This window comes from Dipodomys merriami, unplaced genomic scaffold (assembly GCF_024711535.1).
Source record: "Dipodomys merriami isolate MVZ:Mamm:240054 unplaced genomic scaffold, mDipMer1.0.p SCAF_444, whole genome shotgun sequence".
In the NCBI taxonomy this organism is placed as follows: domain Eukaryota; kingdom Metazoa; phylum Chordata; class Mammalia; order Rodentia; family Heteromyidae; genus Dipodomys; species Dipodomys merriami.
The window spans coordinates 427,446-447,077 of NW_027206007.1; positions in this window are offsets into that span (position 1 = coordinate 427,446).

Here is a 19,632-nt window from a genome sequence, read left to right on the forward strand (position 1 = left end):
AAATGGCTCAAGTGGTGAAGCACCAGACAAGCAGGAGGCATGACAATTTACAAATAAAAAGACTTGGATGATCATCTAATAACTCCACAATGAAAGCTCAGCTAATTTTCAAAACCACAAGATAAAAAGTCACCTACATTTTGGTGGAAAAGTAATTAATTCATAGTACAAAAATAAAAGATTCAAAAAGGTAAGAAAAAAAAAACGGTTTTCCAATCCTGTTCAAATTTAACTTTCACCTAGCCAAAATAAACACTTGTCACTGTCTAAGAAAATTGTAAGAGACATTTGCATGAAAGAGGAAGTTAAAGGCGTGGTTTCCAGGATTGAAATTCCAACTCCAGATGATATGTAAATCAACTTCCCTAAATGAGAACTCAGGTACACACCCTTTTCTTGGCCCACCGCCCTGAATCAGAGGACCTATTCCTCCTCTTTTTGTGAAAGGGAACTTTCTTTACACTTTTTTTTTTTTTAACACATCCCTATTGCTGACACATTATATAGAGAAGTCTCTTGGGGTTGTGGTGTTTCTTTATCTTGACAATGGCAGTGTGAGTTTTTGGAATGTGGTTAAGAGTTCCCTTCTCTGGAGATACGCCATTGGCTATTTCCAACTTCCTGTCAGACCCTTTTTCTCCAATGATAAACCACTATTAGTGAAGATTCTATACATTGGGAACTCTATAGCAGAGAACCTTTCTCAAATGAAGCAAACCATTAATACTGTACTAATTTGAATTTTATGCACAGTAATCCCATTTTGTTATGAAGTATGGAGGTAACATATAATAAAACATAACATGTAAAAAATGAAGATAAGATAAAGTAGCAACAATGCAACAACAGAGCCAGAAATATTTAAAAATTGCTATAAAAATAAACCCATGCAAAAATGCATCCCCAGTGACTGCTTTTCACCATGAAAGAAGGTGGATCTCAGAATAACAGCAAAAAACAAAACAAAACAAAACAAAAAAAAACATTTAAGTCAGTGGGCATTGTTGTTTTCCCAATAATCCTTGCTACTCAGCAGGCTGAGCTCTGAGGATGGCAGTTCATAGCCAGTTCATATAGGAAAGTCCAAAAGACTCATCTTCAATTAACCACCAAAGTGGAGCTGTGGTCCAAGTCGTAGGAGAAAAAAAAGCAAACAACAACAACAACAACAACAACAAACCCTCACGAATAGTGCTCATGCCCTAAGTTCAAGCCCCAGTAATTTCGAGAACAAAAAAGCAGTACTGGTTTCAGTGACACAAAGTTCTAGAGCAGACTTTTGATTACTAGATCCTGGGAAGAAAAAAACAGAAACACCTCTATACTGGACCATTGGGGTGTTAAACTTTCTATTAGATTGGATTCTTTAAGTTTCAGTACTAATTCCTAAAAATAAAATAAAATAAAATAAATTGGAATACTTAGAAAAATAGCTGGTAATAATGGAGAAGAAAGAAAATGCAGGGTTGAACACTAAAGATGAAAGAATGGCTTCAGAAAAAATAAGTCATAATTTTTGTGGTAAAAATGAGGAGAATATTAATTCAGGCTAAGAGATTAATAATAACAATGGCAAAGCTCAATTTACCCATTCAGCATACTGAGTGGTTAACAATAGCCAACAATTGTAACAATACAACAGTTTGCTGTCCAGCTGTGATGGTTCTTTGTTGGTGTCTGTTTTTCACTCTATGTACCCAATTATTGTGCATTCATCCCCACTGTCATTATCATATGAAGATAAAAAATAATGCTTAGCCAGCACCAGTGGAGCACCCCTGTAATCCTAGCTACTCAGGAAACAGATCTGAGATCTCAGTTCAAATCTGGCCAGTGCAGGAAAGTAGTAGACACTCATCTCCAATAAACCACCAGAAAGCTGGAAGTGCTGCTGTGGCTTAAGTGGTACAGGGCTCACCTTGAGCTGAAGAGCTAAGGTTTCCCTCAGACCCAGATTTCCGCATCACTAATGACAAACATTTTTTTAAAAAGAAAAATTTGAAAAAAGATTGAGAGTCAATGCCTGAGACTCAAAGATGCAAACATACTGTTAGGCTACTATTTCTCTGCTGGTAATTCAGATAGGGGAGTATACTTTCAAAACTAATGGATCAACAGCAAGAAAGATACATGATTAATTATAGTAACAAAACCAGAAATGGGAAAGGTTATGACAGGGATATTACAGAACCTATAACCCTAAAGAGAATTTTCTGATAGGATAAAATTTATAGCCAATTGAATATTAATAATGTGCTCTTGAAAGCCAATGTATATAGATATATGTATATATATATGTATATTTATGTCTATGATAATTTTTAGATCATTCTCAATAACGGCATTGAGTTACTAAATTATATATCATCATTTTATAATAAAAAGGCATAAATGATATTTGAAATAAAGATAAGAGAAATAGAGTGGAAGAAGAGCTCAGGGACAGATCCTCTACCCTGAGTACAAGTCCAGCACTGACAGACAAACAAGAACAACAACATCGCAAGTATGAGTCAGTATAGACAATAGACAAGAGGAAATGATCTCCGAGCTTGGATCTTTGTTCACTCATAGTCAGGTGATCAACGACAGTCAGGTGATTACTGGTATGATTCACACAGGTGATGGGAAAGCTGGGATGGGCTGGTCTGTGGGCAGATTTAATCCTGATCACAACTCAAGCAAGAGATAATTCTTGTCATCTCAGCTTTGTGCAAAGTGTGAATTGGAAGAACTCAGTCCAGAAGAGCCTAAGAATAAACACAAGTTTCTATTCCAAAACCAAAAGCAAACACAGAGAGGACAAGGCTTAAGTGTTAAAGTACCAGCCCAACATCAGGCCTGACAAATTACAAATAAAAAAAAATATAGGATGTTAGCCTGTTAAGAAATATGAACTCAGATACTTTTGAAGATCCACAACATACAGTGGATAATGTCAGTAATATGGCCTACAGTCTTGTGGAAAAGTAATAAACGCATAGTTCTATTATAAAACATACACAGAAGTAAAAAACAAAACAAAACAAAATATAACAAACACAATAAACTCTTCCAATCCTGGACAAACCTTCATTGCACCTAACCCAAATAACCTAAACAAATTGTAAGAAGTAGGTCCTTGAAAGAGGAAGTGAAAGGTGGGGTGGACAGCATGTAAATTCCAACTCCTATTGATATGTAAATCAGCTTCCCTAAGCAACCAATCAGAGACTTCCTTTCCTGGGCCCACCCTCTTTCAGTATAAATAGAGTGGAAGCCTGAGACTCAGGCATTGCTGAAGATCCTACATCAGCAGCCTGGAGGCCATTTGGAGCTTGGATACTCTAGGTGAAGATTAGAGTGAGAGAATCTACTCCTCTTTTAATTCTTCTCTCCTTGGTTTGGTGGTGTTGGTGGGGGTATTGTTTTGTTGGTTGCGGGGATTGAACCCAGTGGTAGGGCAGTGTTGCTGGGTCACTTTGTGCTCAAGACTGGGCATTGTCCCTGGGCCATTTTGTGGTCAAAGCTAGTGCTTTACCACTTGAGCCACAGCCCACTTGTGATTTTGGAGTGGTTAATTGGAGATAAGAATCTGTGTCAGGGGGACTTTTGTGGCCGAGGCGGTTTCAAAGCTTGATCCTTAGCTCTCAACCTCTTGAGTAGCTAGGCTTCTACGGGTGAGCCACCAGCATCTCATTAGATTCTAGGAATGATGGACCCTGACACTGCCCAGGACTTCCAGAAGGAATTGAAATGTGCCATCTGTATAAATACTTTTATAGAGCCAGTCACCCTAGAGTGCGGGTACAGTTTTTGTCGACCTTGTCTCTGCCTCTGCTGAGAAGAGACCCAGATTCCATCCAGGTGCCCTGTGTGCAGGGAATGCTGCCAGCAGAGAGACCTCAAAACCAACATGGTTCTGAGGAGCCTGGTGGCCATTGCCAGAAGATCCAGCCTCAGGCATTTTCTGAGCTCTGAGGAATACATGTGTAGGACACACAGGGAGACAAAGCAGATGTTCTGTGAGGTAGACAGGGCCCTGCCCTGTACGAGCTGCTCCCAGTCTCAGGAGCACAGGGCTCACAAACACCATCCCATAGATAGGGCTGCTGAGGAGCAGATGGAGATGATTTCAAAGCAGATGCATGCTGTATGGGAAAAGACTCAAGAAAACCAGCACAATTTACAGGAGAAGAGGAGATTCATCAACCAATGGATTTGGTATGTGAAGCTATTCCGAGGCATGACTAAGGATGTTTTTAGAGTGCTGTTTTTAGAGCTGGGTGTCCAGAAGGAGGAAAGACACCATTCCCAGCTACTGATCAATGAAGGAAGAGCCATGTTACTGCAACTCAGAGAAAGGGAAACCCAAATGCTTCAGAAGAAGCATCAGCTCAGGAATATGTATCAGGAGCTGATCAAAACATACCAGAAGCCAGATGTGGAACTGCTTCAGGATGTATAGTTGATCCTAGAAAGCTGTGAGTCAGTCTTGTTCTTCCTGCCTCTTCCTCTGAGGCCAGAGCTCGGTGCCCCTCCCATTCCTGGACTGATAGAGAGGCTCAGCCAGCACCGGGTGGAGATTGCCTTCAATGATGCTATCCGCATAGCATCAAGATGTTGAGAGCTGTGGTGGACACGACAATCCCTATGCAGTTTTGAATTCTGAAGAGTCCTTCCACTTTACTGCTTTTGGACGCCAAGTCTTCAGCTCCGGGAAACATTACTGGGAGGTTAGTGTGGATGACTCTTCCACCTGGGCCCTGGGAGTTATGAGGGATTCCTCCATAGGGAGCAACCTCACTGAATCTGAGGATCTTTTCCTCCTTTTGTTTGTGAAAGAGAACACACTTTCCACCATTTTTACCACCTCCCCACTGCTGCCTCACTATGTAGAGAAGCCTCTGGGCCGGGTTGGTGTGTTTCTTGATCTTGACAATGGCAGTGTGAGTTTTTGGAATGTGGCTAAGAGTTCCCTTATCTGGAGGTATCCCACTGGTGCTGTCCATTTTCCTGTCAGGCCCCATTTTTTCAGTGGTAGCCTGGTGTCCTAAGTGAAGAGACTCTCTATGTGTTGGGAACTCTATGGCAAAGAACCTTTCTCGAATGAGGCAAACCACTAATACTGTACTAATTTGAATTTCTCGGTGCAGTAATCCCATTTTTTCATGAAATATGTTGGTAATAATAAAATGTAAAATGTAGAAACTAATACTAAATGAAGATAAAATAAAGTAGCAACAATGTAACAAGAGAGCAAATAAATATTTAAAAATTGCTATACAAATAAACCCATGCAAAACTGAATCCCCAGTGACTGCTTTTCACCCTGAAAGGAGTTGGAGCTCAGAATAACAATAAAAAACAACACTTAAAGCAGTGGGCACTGTTGTTTTACCAGTAATCCTTGCTACTCAGCAGGCTGAGTTCTGAGGATAATGCATAGCCAGGACGAACACAAAAATCCAAGCGACTCTTATATCCAATTAACCACCAAAGTGGAGCTGTGGTCACGTGGTAGAAGAAAAAAATCCCACAAGAACAGGGCTCATGCCCTAAGTTCAAGCCCCAGGAACAGCTAGAACAAAAAAGCAGTTCTAGTTTCAGTGACACAAATTTCTAGAGCAGCCTTTTTATTAATAGGTCCTGTTATCCATCCTGGGAGGAAAAAAAAGCAAACACCTCTCTCCTAGAGCATAAGGGTGTTTACACTTTCTATTAGATTGGATTCTTTAACTTTCAGTATCATTTCCTAAACAAGGGGGAAAAAACCTATACTCAGAGAAAGAGCTGTTAATAATGGAGAAGACTGAAAATGCATGGTTGAACACTGAAGGCATGTCTTTAAATAGAAGAAGTAAGTCATCTTTTGGGGATCTACAAATGAACAGAATACTATGGTAAGCTAAGAGATTCACAATAATAACTATGGCAAAGCTTAATTTATATATTAGGCATACTGAGAAGTTAACAAGAGCTACCAATTGTAACAATATAACAGGATGCTGTGCAGCTGTGATGGCTCTTTTTGGATACTTAATTGTAGTTCTTTCATCCCCTGTGAAATTATCATATGGAGTTAAAATATGCTTACTTTTGGTGCTGGGAAGGTGGCTTAGTGTTAGAGCATTCCCTTGCATGCATGAGGCCCTGGGTTTGATTCCTCAGCACCACATAAGCAGAAAAAAAGCCATAAGTGGTGCTATGGCTCAAGTGGTAGGTACTAGCCTTGAGCTGAAGAACTGAGGAACAGCACCCAGGCTCAGAGTTCAGGCCCCACGACCGGACCCCCCTCCAAAAAAAAAAGCTTACTTTTTTGTTTCCCTTTCATTCTAGATACTTAATTGTTGTGTGTTCATCCCTTCTGTAATTATCTTATTGATTATTAAAAAAAAAACTATTACCTTGAGATTCAATGATATGTATGTAGTGTTAGACTGCTACTTCCCTGTTGGCAATTCAGATATAGGAGAGTTTGCTTTCAAAGCTCATGGTTCAACAAATAAGAACAGAATATGTTCAAGATCCTGGAATGTGGAAGCTTATGTCATCGATTCTACAGAACTTACTACCCTAAAAATAACATCCTATATAATTTTCTAATGTTTATAGTGAATAGAGTGTTAACAGTGTGCTCTTATAAAACACACACACACACACACACACACACACACACACACACACGAGCATTAGTAGGTTCTCTTATCAGTTTATCATATATATATTAATTTACCATTTCATTTTAATACAAGCTTAGTCATATATGGTGTTTATTAGCCTTTTGATCCAACATAAAACTCAGTTTAAGCCCTTAGTTTAAGCCCCTGGACTATTTCAGGAAAAAAATTAAAATGGGTAAGTCACAATAGAAAATAGACTTGGAGGAAGTAATCTCAGACCCAAGGATCCTTTTCTGACACACAGTTAGGTGATGGACATTCAGGTGATTACTGGGTTCAGACTGGTGAAGGAGATGGGCGTAGGGGGTAGGTTCCCTGTAGACTTAACAATGATCACATCTCATCCAATAGCTAGTCAAGTTGGCATCTGTCTGTCATCTCAGCTATGTACAAAGCTTTGATAGGAAGATCTAAATCCAGGAAAGCTTAAGCATAAACACAAGATCATATTCCAAAAATAAGGTAAAAAATGGTATGTTGTATACAGTTCTGGTACTGTACTGTTGAATTCATACCATTTGCTTAAACTCTGCAAACCAATTTATTTAACACTAAATTAATCTATAACAATGCAATGATGTTGGTCCACTTTTTCAATTTAGCAAACCATAGGCAGGTGTTAATAAACATAAGGTGGTGCTGAGTTTATTAAAATAATGTTTGTGTGGTCATGTTCAGTGCAGTCTTGGTTTATCTTCCCACACGTGATTTTTAGGGTGACTTCACCTTCCTATTATAGGATTAAAATTAGTATTTGTGACTTTGACCACTTTTGGTAGTTTTTGACTGTTGTACTGTGCACTGTTGCTTTTATTTTTCTCTCATTTCCAGAAAAAAAAAAGACAAATCACTTGCTGTAATCATGTTGTAATACCCTGGCTTATACATTTAAATTTCTATTGTTTATTTCTGTGATATCTATGTTACATTCAGACATCATTCTGACATTTTATCTAATCATACAAACATATATTATTCCATCTTTCTTTGCATTATCTTTCTTTGCATCTATCTTTGCATTAGTAATTAGTAATATCCTAGATACTGTGTTGCTCATTTCAGAACTTCATGATTATTTTTACTACTGGCATAATTAATGCCATTGACAAAAGAACTCAATAAATTAGATGTAGTCAAAATTTTCTACCTTATATATCTAGAAGCACCAACAAAATTACTTTATTTTTGTTTGTGCTTTAAATTTCTGGCCTATGGTTTTATAGATCTATAGTTTATTTTTATTGTATTTTATTTATCTATTCATTATTTATTTTTTAATGAATTATTTTTGCTAGTTTTAAAAATATTTTATTTGAATAGTTGAAGAAAGGATTTGCCATTCAATAAAGTAGTTTGTGAATACAATGCATCTTGATCATTTTAATCCCTTTTTAACATTTCTATTCTTCTCTCCCAAACACTTATTCTCTGATTTTTCTTAATTTTGTAGCATATGCATTGATTTTTTTTTTTACTTGCTCTTGCTTTCTACCACTTTGCTATATTATATGTCTACTTTCATGGTAGAACACTTTTGCTGGTTAAAGATTATCTAGAATCACTTTGAAAAATCATTTTATGTGTAATTGGAAAATGTTATATTTGTTAAATTAATTCTATAAAATTTAGGGATTCTTTGAATTCTGAAAGTATATTCAATCTTCAACTTGGAATATTCTCAAATATTCATCATTCACAAAGAAATCTCATACCTGTCTGCAGCTATTCTGAATTCTCCTTAGACTTCCAACCCCAAAGAAACTAATGTTATGCCTGATTTTGATAATTCAAAATTTCATTAAAATCAAATCATTTTATGTGTTATTTTGTGTCTGGCTCTTTCCATCTAGCCTGTTGTCAGTTTTTCCACTAATATCAATTCTCCATTTCTCTTTTTTACTTGATAATGGGCTATTTCATGAGTATAAAATGTTTTGTGATTTGTTTTCCTATTGGTCAGCGTGAATTTTTTTTTCAGTTCTTTGGCTGTCATGGATAATATTGCTGTTTTGAACTTAAGTGTATAAAAATTATAGACAAAGTTTCTAGACTGTACAAAGTTTCTAGGCTGTTTGGTATTTCTGTAATTAACTTTGTGAGGAACTTTTACACTAATTTCCAAGATGAATGTGCTATTTTATAATGTATGAGAGCTTCAATTTCTTTACATCCTTGTCAAACCTTCTAATGCACATCTTTTACCCATTCTAGTGAGTATGAAATGACATTTCTATTTTATAAGTGATTTTACAGGTGCTAATGCTTTTGTCTGTTTACACATTGTTCGATTAAGAAATTTCAAGTCAAATTCTTGGTCCATTAATTGAGTTACTGATCCTTTTTCTTTCCTTTTTTCTCCAATTCTTTTGTTTTGGAATAGGAATGTTTACACCATGTTATTATATATTGAAGATATGGTGCTCCTCATCCTCTCTGTCAACCTCTTCCTCTTCTTCCTTTCTCTTCTTTCTCCTCATTGTTGCTCTTTCTATACTTCCTTTTTCTCCTCTTCCTCTTCTTCCTTCTTCTTACTCCACCTCTTTGTTTCCTCTTCTTCTTCTCTTCCTCTTTTCCTCTTTTTTATTGGACCAAAGTTTCATACTGTCCTAGTAAACACTCTACCACTTAAACCTGGACCATCCTAGTTTTTTTTCACTTAGGATGTAGTGCTTTTACTCAGGCTTCCCTAGAATTGTGATCCTACTGTCTTCACTCTGAGTAGCTTTAATTAAAGGCATGTGCTTTTATACTTGGCATATAATTGGTTTTGCTTTTTAAAAAAATATATTTCCTTTTTTTTGTTGGTCATGGGGCCTGAACTCAGCCTGGGCACAGTCCCTCAGCATTTCAGCTCAAGCTATCACTCTACCACTTGAGCCACAGTGCCCACTTCTAGCTTTTTCTACTTATGTGGGGTTGAGGAATTGAACTCAGGGCCTCATGCATGCAAGTCAAGTACTCTACCACTGAGCCACCTTTCCAGCCCTATTTTGTTTTATTTTCATGGCAACTTTCAGCTAAGAATTTACTTTGAGTCTCTGTGGACATTTTGAAGCTGGAATTTTGAATGGTGTTGGAAGTCAAAGCTACAAAGAGTTTTGGAGAGAGGCAATGAATTCTGTTAGCTCTTCATTTATGCTAGTGTCTGAACATGAATGTAGGTCTTTTGGAGACAAAAGTGGAACATTTTTGTATAAGGAGAAGTGTTTGAGTGCTGCGTTCAAATGAAATGGTTAAGTCATATTGTCACTTTGGTTGGATTGAACAATATGCAGAAGAGCAATAACATACACAACTATGTGTATGGGCGACTGAGTTCCCAGAGAAATTTAGCTAAAGTGGAAAAACACATGCTGATTGTGCACTATCCTAAAGTCTGAGAACTTAGAATCAAAGGAGGGAAAATGAGAAACACACTTGTTCAGGTGTTCTCTCTCTGCTCTGAAATCACCATCATGTGTTACTCTTGGCTATTGTCTCTCAACCAAGATCAACTAAAACTCTGAACCATGAAGCAACATAGCCTTCCCTTCTTTTTTCTTTTTTTATGTGCATTGTTAATTTTTTTTATTATTGTGAAAATACTATGCAGAGGGGTTAAAATTACATGGGCAAGATAATGAGTACATTTCTTATTAAACATGGTAGGCTTCTCCTTAATAGCCCTTTCCATCTCACCCCACCTCCCCCACCGAATCCTCCTTTCCCCCTCCCAAAATGGTAAAGTTCGTTTTTCGACATAAGGACTGTACATCTCGTTGTTGCAATGGTTCCACTCGTATCCCTATTTAAACGTTTGATTTTTTTCCCTTCCCCTCCACAAGTTATACCAACATCAAATACAGTGAAAGCAGGGTTATAGTGTGTGTGTGGGGGTGGAGGGACATACAAAGCAACAAAGAAACCAACACCCCCTTCCTGCAGGCATGCTTCCTTGAAGCTCTTTGGCTAACACGATCTCTCACACAGCCTCCACAGAAGGTGGCGTTGCACCTACTGGCCACAGAAAGATGTCCACTCAGCTGGAGATAGCAGGAACCACTGGAAGTGCAGAAACTTAAGCGTTTGACCTTGTTTCTCTGGCCAGAGACTATTCATTGTATTTGCAACCCCTTATTCTGTTCCTGATGTCAAATCAGAAGCCATCTATCCACCACAGGCAGCTTTATTAGATGTTCAAATTGGTTATGGAAGTGCCCTGCCCACCTGCGCCGGCCTCTCTTTCCTGAACCCAGCTAAGGACTCCTTGCAGACACATCCTAATGGCTGTTTTGCCTGCTGTGATCTCTGCTCCTTTCCAAATGCTTGCTTTGGCAGCTTCCCCTCCATTGTGCCTGTGCTTCTCGGACTGGGTTCCCATGGTGGTTGGATATTGAGCTGCTTCTTAGAGGAGGAAACAAGGGTTGTTGGGTACAATAGCAGGCCTGAACTGGCCTGGAGGCAGGACAGATGCTGTCCCAGTTGGGACTTGTCAGGGCACAGTGCAGGCATCCTGCCACTGGGCCCTGGGTCACTGTGGTGAGCCGCAGTCACACGTAGCACCAACCACCCTGTTTTGCTTTAAAAAGTGCTGATCTTGTCAATAAACGAGTTTTTCTTCCTGCTTGATTTGGCTCCCCGCTGTGTCTGATTTTCTCCCGGGATAAGGGAGGCTAGGGAACAGGTGAGCACTGCACTGACCTTTCTTCGTACCCCGTCCATCTTTCATGGGACAGATGAAGTCCCAACACCTAGGTATATCTTTGACAGTTCTTGGGTTGAGCTCAAGGCCTGGGCACTGTCTATAGCACTCTACTACTTGACCCACAGTCCCAATTCTGGCTTATTCTGTGTATGTGCTACTGAGAAATCGTACCCAGGGCTTCTTGCATGATACACAAGCACTCTCTCAATAATCCACATTCCCAGCCCCCTCATCTTTCTCTTAATGGTAGATTTTTACATCAGTATGCTGCCATTTTACATCCCCAAGTTTAATTTTCTGAATACTGGTTACTTGTAAGAAACCTGATCTTCTCTTCTCCTGCCTGGTTTCTTACTGTTCCTGCATTGGCCTCATAATAAAATCTAAATAAAGGCTGCTGAGAGCGTCAGTGTATCATATAAGTACCCAGGCCTGGAACCCTGAAAGAGAAAAGCCATGGGCCTGAAATGAAGAGAATGATGCAGTATACACAAGGAGCATATCTGAAGAATGAATGAGTAAATAAAAGGAGAAGCATTGCATAAGGTCTTTTGCATTCAGGGAGGTAGTATACAGAATAAGTAAGTAGGGCACTGAAAATTTTTTGTGGCATTCTAGTGCTTAAACTCAGGGCCCGATGCATTCCTCAGCTGTTTTTCCCAAGGCTGAGGATTTACCACTGCCACAGCTCCACTTCCAGCCATCTGGTCATTAATTGGACATAAGCGCCTCCCAAGCTTTCCTTCCTGGTCAGGCCTGTGAATCCTGCTCATCTTTCTCTCTTAAAGCTGGAGTTCTACTCTCTGGACCACTGTTCCACTTCTGGTTTTCTGGTGGTTTATTGGAGATAAGAGTCTCACAGAATTCCTGCTCCAGCTGAATTTGAATGGCAATCTCGTGAACAGGAATCAAGCGGCTTTCTTCAGGAATACACCAAGGAGCCGCTCCACAAAAACCCTTAGTCTAAATCTCAAGAGGCACTAGAGAAAAAGAGATACATGAAGACACATCTAGTTTGTTCTAGATACTTAAGGTTGGAGACACACAACACTCATAATAATTAGATCATTTTATAGAAGCATTGAAGACAGTTTGAGGATTGCTCCAGCTTTTGGGCCTCTCATCTTGAGACAACAAATTCACTGCAGCTCAATGCTAAGTGACAGAACTGGCATGTCCTGTGGACATTTGCCCCCAAATCCTGTGACACTCATTTCTAACTTTTGGCTTCAAACCTGTGACTGAGAGGAGAAGATGAGGAGAGAAAATCCTTCTCAGAGAAAACAGCTATAAAGAACATTGGGTAGTGAATTTATAAATTCAAACCTTTGGAATGACCTGTTAAGAAGTCAGATTGTCCAGATTAAAAAATGAAGAAGAAAAGAAAGGAAGTGCCAGTGGCTTCTCACTGTAATCCCAGCTCCTAAGGAGGCTGAGTTGTAGAGAATCTGAGTTTGAATCCAGCCAGCATAGCAAAATCCATGACACTGTTATTTCTAAGAGATCACAGAAATACCCAAAAGTGGGGCTGTGATTCAAAGTTAATGCACTACCCTTGAGCAAAAGGAGTTCAGGGACAATGCCTAGGCTATTAGTTCAACCCCCTGAACTGCCTCCTCAAAAAAAGCCTGTATCTCCATGTTTTGGGGTATGTATGGATGTATTCCTATAGGTGAAGCTGAAGAGTAGTTATGAGGAACGGCACCAAGCTAGGAAATTTGTATTCAATAAAATGATTAATAACAGACACTGCTTTTATGACAATGCATAATCCAGGGGTCCCCTCACTATTCCCAGTGTAGCCTGAGGGTTTCTCTGCATCCCAGACATGCTGGAAGAAGTCTCTCTCATTGTCTGGACAGGCAGACAAAAGGCCTCACTCCTGTACAGATGAGTAACAACTCCATCTGGGTCAGATAGTGAAGATGATTTTGGGCAGGCTCTGAAGGTAAGGAGAAAAAGGTCTCTTTGTACCCCAAACTATCTCTCTCCCCAGTGCTCTGGTTTGATAGGAAGCCTTGATTTGTGCCACCTCGTGTAGCAGGCCACGTCCTGTGCACTTATCCTTCCTTTGTGAGACTATATTCCAGTGTTCAGATACAGTGCTCAAGAGTCCTGCTGGCAGACAACTACGGTACTGAACTTAATGAAATGTTTCATTGCCTGTGATGATGGGCCTATGATGCCTCTCCTAGGTTTCTGGAAGCTTGGGAAATCCAAGCACATATCTGATATCACAAAGTTTCCTGTCATGTAGGGCTGGTGAATCTCATCAGGTTTTGAAACATTTGACCTCTCCTAGTGGGGCCCTGGGTGGCTAGGTTTGGGGGTTGAACACAGGGCCAGGGTGCTGACCATGAGCTCAGTGCAGAAGCCCGGTGTTTTACCATTTTGGGTAGCAGCATCACTTTTAGTCTATCTCTCTCTCTCTATCTGTGCATGTGTGTGTGTGTGTGTGTGTGTGTTTGTGTGTGTGTGTGTGTGTGCATGCGCACGTGTGTACACACACCGGCACACAGGGGCATGGGCACATACCCCATTTTGGAGGTTCAACTCAGGACCTGAGCACTGTATCTAGTTTCTCTTGAACAATCATAGCCTTCTCCCACTTGAACCACAGAGCTACTTCAGGCCTTTTTTACTGTTGTAGTCCTGAGAAATCAAACCCAGGGTTTCATATTTGCAAAGCATTTTCCCCTTAAGGCACATTCCCAGCCCTAAACTTCAGGTTTGTTAGTTTGTTTCTCTCTTTTCTTATTATTGTAGGAGTTGATGTTTGGGCCTGGCTGCTGTCCTTGAGCTCTTCAGGTCAAGTCTTGTGCTCTACCACTTGAGCCAAACACCATTTCAGCTTTTCTGGTGGCCCATTGGAGCTAAGTGTCTCAAGGACTTTCCTGCCCAGGCTGGCTTTTAACTATGATCCTCAGATCTCATCCTCCAGAATAGCTAGGATGACAGGCATGAGTGACAAGCACCTAGCTTCCACTTCAGGTTTCTTAGTGGTGAATTGGAGATAATAGGCTCATTGGACCTTTTGTGTCTGGGATAATTTGGAACCAAGATCCTCAGATCTCAAGTGCCTGAGAAGACAGGATGAGAGTCCTCAGCTATAGACCTCTAGGCTGTGGCATCTGCTGCAAGGGGGTCCATTGCTCCATGTGGTAGAGTGCTAACCATGAGCCCAAGAGGTAAGGGTCGGAGCGTAGGACCCTATTTCAAGGTTCATGACAGAAAAAAACAAAACAGAACAATTGTCTGAAGTAGACAACTCACTAGTCTTCAGTAATATATAATTTTGTCCCTGGCATGCAGACATATCTGAGCCTCAATATTCTTGTCTGCATAATCATCTCAGTGGGGAGATCTTACAAGGACCCAATTAAAGAATGCACCTGGTGAAGGACACAGCACATGGCACTCTTTGCATGACTCAGCACACAGCATCCTGTGAAAGACTCAGAACCCAGCACCCAATGCAGGACTCAACACACTGCACCTTGTGAAGGATACAGCACATAGTACCATGTGCAGGACTCAGCACAGAGTACCCATTGGAGTACTCAACACATAGCTCTGTCCCACAAGCTGTCATTAGATTTAGGGCGCTCTAATCAATATCACCATTCTTTGAGGAACATTTCACAAACCACATAAGTTCACACCTAACATTTTAGTGGGATTTTTTGGGGGGGGATTAGTAATGGAGCTTGAGCTTAAAGCTTGGGGATATTATTGTTCTAATAACATTTGCAGAAGGCTAGAAGTCTACCACTTTGAGCCATATTTGAAAGAGTCTAGCAGACTTACTGCCAGGTTTTAAGGCCCCAGAGCGGCCAGTATATCGGGGGTTAAGCCAGGGTAAGCCAGGATGATGGGGGTAACCGGTGGAGCTGGGTTGCAGCAGTTTATATCTGGCTAAGTCAGGTTAGGTGGCAGCTGTCAGCACCAGACTCCTACCTTGCTCTGTCATGTGGTATTTGTAGTCTTATCCTTCTATAGTTGCAGTTAGAACATTATACATTTTTTTGGTGGCAGTCCAGGGGCTTGAGTAAGGGTTTTGACACTCTCCCTAAGCATTTGTGCTCAAGGGTAGAACTCAACTGATTGAAAGACAGCAGAACTTCCGGGTTGGTTTTCTGTTTATGTGGCACTGAGGAATGGAACCCAGGGCTTCATGCTCACTAGGTGAGCAGTCAACCACCAAGTCCCAGGAGTGAACGAGGTATAAATAGTGATTGATGTATATAAGCATTATATACACAGAAAGATGTCTGTATATTATTACTTTATAGATATTACTACCAATTATTACTTATTAAATTATGTCTCCATTTAATAATGTGTCCCAGTTAACAATTAATAAAGGATTAACTAAATTACTCAATATTTTGTTATTGTTTATCACATATGTACATACAGCCATGCACATAATTTCATATTTTATAGAATGAGACAGATATTTATATATTATTAAATTATGCATCATGTATTACTACCAATTATTAGGTATTTATGTTTCCATGCAATTTTTATTCTGGTAATACTTAATAAAATATTAAACTTAATGCACATCCTATAGTTTTTGTGTCTAATTTTATCCTAGAATGATTCACTACTAATTCAATCTGCTTTCATTTGTTGTAGTGACACTTCTTCCACCTATGACATTTTTTACATTTATGACATCCTATTACATATAGATTTGCATATATTACTTGTAGATTTGCATCTGAATTATATATGAATGGCTGACTGTCAGCACAGCAGCCTCTAGCCAATTCAGCTGCCAGGCACTTCCCAGGCCCTGAAATCGAACCCTGTATGTTGATCCCATATTGTGCTTAGTATGCTTATTCATTTTCTTTTTGTTTTATTCATTTATTTACCATTTATTTTATTGACTTTTATTAAACATGAAATATTTATTACATTTATTAGCTAGGGTATAGATTTGCCTATGTATGAAATTTCACACCTGAAACCCGGGACTTTCACAGAAAAGGAAAACATGTGTCTCCATGGGCTTCTTACTCCATGATTCAATTTTTGTGAGTCCTGGCATCTAAAGTCACAGCCTACAAGGCACAATTCTTGAATGGATGAGTGTCAATATGCCAGCCTGAGGCATATTGAGCTGACAAGCATTTCCAGAACTTGAGATCCAGCTCCAGGAGTTGACAAAATTAGAACAGATAGACATGCAAATGGTACTACACAAATAAATATTGATTTTTATAGAGTGCCAGAGATGTCTATACATTATTCGGTTACATAGGGTACATTCCTATCAATTCTTTGGTATTTAGTATACCTCCATGTAATTAATATTATTGTTTTCATCATTAATTGTTTGTTAAATCAACCACTGTCCTGAAACTATTGTGTCCATGTATTTAATAGTATTCTTTGAATGTGTCAAAAATATTCATTAAAATCCATTGGCCTCCTAAAATCACTCTATTTATATAGCAATATTCAGAAACAACTAATTCAGCCATGCCATTCATAATCTTCCATCGGTGTTCCTATGAATAGGAAGGAGACTCTTAGGATCTCCCTCTATTGGTAGGCGTCAGGACCTGGCTTCAAACACAGGGCCTATATTGCCATGTTGGCCTATGGCTTTCCTGGTAGCCCACCAGCCTTCAGCAATGCCAAGTTACCAACATTCTTCAACCGTGTCATTCAGACACAGGATGGTCATCTTGCAAAGAAGACAAATGTAAAACCGGTAGCCATATGCAAGTTGCCCGTTTTTTTTTTTCTTTGTCGCATTAATTATTTTTTTTCTTGTCAGCCTTTGAGTCCCAGGAACCCAGGTTCGGCTATGGGTCCAGTGACTGCACCCCAGGCTAGAGTGATCAAAGCTGAGGCAGAATTGCCATGACCTGAGTTCAAGCTCTGTGCCTGACAAAAGAAAAATACATACATGCATACATACATACATACATACATACATACATACATACATACATACATACATACATGAATACATACATACATACGTACATACATTAAAAAAAAATTTAAAAATTATGGGGCTCCTTGGCTTAGAATTCATGCCATTTTTTCTGCCAGGCCTGGGATTTTAACTCAGGGTCTGTGTATATCTGCAGTACTGTGGGGGATGGGAAAGATCACCATTCTGGAAGACAAGAAAATCAGGCCTGTTTCTAGGGCCTGAATTCAAGTCTTGGCACTCAAAAAAATAATATATGTATTTTAAGTACATGATTTTTATTGACCTACACATATTTACTGCATACTAACTGCATATTGCAGTTAGTATATTCATTTTATTTTGTGTTTTATTTGTTTCTTATATATTTTAGTGAATATGATTACACATATAATATTTTTTGTATCCTATTACATACATAGATTTGCCTATGTATTCTACATCATTCCTGAGTCCCAGAAATTTCACCAATAAAGAAACCAAATGGAGCAATTGGCTTTCCCCAGGTTTAAGTTTTTGGCAGTTATGTGACTTGAACTCAGGGGATAGCTGCCCACTTCATGAGTGGGTAACTGTTAGCATGCCAGTCTGATGCAAGTGAAGTTGGCGGGCAAATTTGAGGACCTGAGATCAACCCATAGGAATGGCCAATATATAAACAGACAGATGATTAGACTGCAGTGTGTCTGTGTGTGTGTTTGTGTGTGTGTGTGTGTGTGTGTGTGTGTGTGTGTGTGTGTGTGTGTGTGTGTTGTGAGCTGCTTTTGATCAGGGATAGCCGTTTACCACTGGAGCTACACGGCTCTACTTCTGGCTTTGTTGGCACTGAAGTTGGACAGGGATCTCAAGGACTTTCCTGCCTAGTGTGAATTTGACCATTATCCTCCTACTACAGCCTTGTAAGCATCATTGAGGACTGCTGAGAGCCACTGGTGCCTGCCTAATCATTGGTCTTGCTGTTCTTGGACAGACCAGTGAGTTCCCTATCCTTGAGTTAAAATGGTGGGAGCTGGAGCCCACAGTTGGAATCCTGGTCCTGCCAACTCCAAATGGAAGGAGATCTTTAGAAAGTCATTCCTATCTATATGAATACCAAGGGAATGTGATGTATGTTATGATTGAATGTGCAGCTCTTAAATAATTCTAGGATAAAATTATACACAATTATATTATAGGACACTGATCAATTTTAATCAATATTTCATGAAGCATTTAAACAATCATGTTCATTAAATGGAGGAATAATGAAATACCTAAGAATTGGGTGTCACATAGTATACAGGTACCATTTTTTTCTGCTAGGACTCGGATTGGAACTCATAGTCTGGGTAACTCTGTTGCACTGTGTGGAAATTGAAAGGTAGCCTTCTTGAACTCAAGAAATTCATTTCTGTTCCTTAGGTCTGAAATCGATCCCCAGCACAAGAATATATCCTATTTGTGTACATTTTAAATATATGACTTATATTTACATACATAGGTTGACACCATATTGCATTCAGTGTAGTTATTCATTTTGTTTTTTGTTTTATTCAGGTGTTTTTGGGACACATGGGCAGCTAAGATGGTGCTGAGAGGAAGTTGAGTGGGCACAGCCCAATTGTTTACCTTAAAATCTGATTGGATAAAGCTTAGGCGCATGATAGGGTGTAACCTTTACAGTGATTGGTTGGTTCCTTTCCCTCCCCTTCCATGGCTCCCAGTTTTTCCCTTTAAAAAGTGCTTGCTGTGTAGTAATAAACGAGTTCTTGCTTGATTTGACTCCCCATTGTGTCTGAATGTCTCCCAGGCTAAGGGAGGCTGGGGAACAGACTAGTGGCACACTTACCATTCCCGGGCCCCATCCATCTTTCGGGGGCAAACAAAGACCCAACATGTATTGACTATTTTATTGACTAATATGGCACATAGAACATTGGTTACATTGATTAAATAGGATATAGATCTGCATATGTATTCCACTTATTCCTGACACCCAGGACTTTCACAGAAAAGGAGAACATGTGTCACCATCAGTTTCTTACTTCATGATTCATTGTTTGGGCATGATGGCATCTGAAGTCAAGGGCCATAGGGCCAAATTCATGAATGTGTGTGAGTTAGCATGCCATCGTGGAAAAAATTGAGCTGATAGGCAGTTCCCAGGATCTGAGATCAAGCACCAGGGGTTGACAAAATATGAACAGATTGACACGCAGATCGTAGTACACAAATAAATAAATAAATAAATAAATAAATAAATAAATAAATAAATCTCTTTACAGAGTGCCAGAGATGTCTATCAATTGTTCAGATATATAGACTACATTCCTACCAATTCTTGGGTA